General features: G+C 39.7%; 1 non-coding gene across 1 annotated transcript; it reads left to right on the forward strand.

The window, feature by feature from the left end:
* The first annotated feature begins 952 nt into the window (after positions 1 to 952).
* On the forward strand, positions 953 to 1,059 carry LOC140853859 (small nucleolar RNA R71). The gene has a single exon (XR_012137002.1). It is a non-coding gene; the product is annotated as a small nucleolar RNA R71 (small nucleolar RNA).
* The last annotated feature ends 489 nt before the right edge of the window (positions 1,060 to 1,548 follow it).

Raw genomic sequence — 1,548 nt, forward strand, 5'->3', positions numbered from 1 at the left:
AGGTGAATTTTCAGTTTCTGGTGCTTGAGGTTGAAAGGTAGTAGTTTTAGAAGGTGACTCGGCAGATGAGTCATCTATATCATCAAGTGCAACTACCTTATTGTCTATTTGTTTTCCTGATCTTAAGGTATGAATGGCATTTATACCATTAACTTAGTTTCCTTGTTGGGGTCGTGGACCATTTTGGTTCCTAGGATTTGGCTCATGTTGGCTAGGTAACCTACCATGTTCTCGTTCACTAATGGTCGAAGCCAGCTGACTTACTTGCATTTCCAGACGGGCTATAGCTTGGGTGTTATTATTTATGAGTTGACCCGTAGTTTGCATAAAGCTGGTATGTGTTTTCATCATGGCTTCTAGGCTTTTCTCTAAAGAGGTAATTTTTTTGTCATTATCATGGAAGCCTGGCGGGTTGTTCATCACTGGGTTGGACCTTAGATTTTGCTGATTGAAATTTGGATTACCTACATTAGGATTCTGGGACCATGAGAAATTCGGGTGATTCCTCCAACCTGGGTTATATGTGGGTGCATAAGGATTGTTCAATGGTCCTTGATAGGTGGCATTCACCTGTGCACACTCATTCGAGTAGGAACATTCTTCTAAGACATGGTCTGGTGCATTGCACCCTTTACACATGGGTGCAGATATTTGATTTACATTGGCTGGTCTCTGTAATTCTAAGGCTTCCAATCTACGTGTTAAGGTTGCAATCTTGGCCTCTGATGCTAGGGTTGGTTGAATTTGATGCATTCCTCCTCTTGAAGGTGTAGCTTTATCAGGTTCCCTAGTTGTTTCCCACTATAAATTTTTCTCGGCTAGGTCTTCTAAGAATTGCCAAGCTTCAGTAGTTTCTTTGTCGATAAATTGGCCTTGGCACATGGACTCTAGCATGGTTCTTGAGTTTGAATCTAACCCCTCATAGATGATCTGGCATAGTCTCCAAGTTTCTATTCCATGGTGTGGGCATTGGGTCAAAAGATTCTTGAAACGATCAAAGTACTTCCAAAATGATTCACCAGCTAGTTGGTAAAATTGATTTATTTCATTCCTAATCCTAGCTGTTTTATGATGGGGGAAATACTTTTTTAAAAATGTTCTCACAAAGCCCTCCCAAGTAGTGACAGAATAGTTTGGCAGACTATAAAGCCACTTCTTAGCATTGTCCTTAAGGGCAAAGTTGATTAATCTAAGTTTGACCTCATCCTCTGTTAATTGCAGTTTCATGGTTGCACATACCTCCTCAAATTCTCTAATAAATATATAAGCATCTTCTAATCCTGTGAATTTTGGAAGCATATTTATGATTTGAGGTTTGATTTCAAAATTGTTAGCTGTGGGTTGTGGCAACCTGATACAAGATGGTTGGATGGAGCCAACTGGATAACACAAATCCTTAAGGGTCATGGGTTGGATTGGTTCAGCCATTGGAACAACAGGAATTGACTCAATTCTAACTAGACGACCCGACACTCTTCTCCACACACGAGGTGTACGGTTCTCGATGTTTATACAATTTTTTTTTTTTTTATAAAATTTTTATGTATA

The sequence above is a fragment of the Elaeis guineensis genome, chromosome 14 (assembly GCF_000442705.2).
Source record: "Elaeis guineensis isolate ETL-2024a chromosome 14, EG11, whole genome shotgun sequence".
Taxonomy (NCBI): Eukaryota; Viridiplantae; Streptophyta; class Magnoliopsida; order Arecales; family Arecaceae; genus Elaeis; species Elaeis guineensis.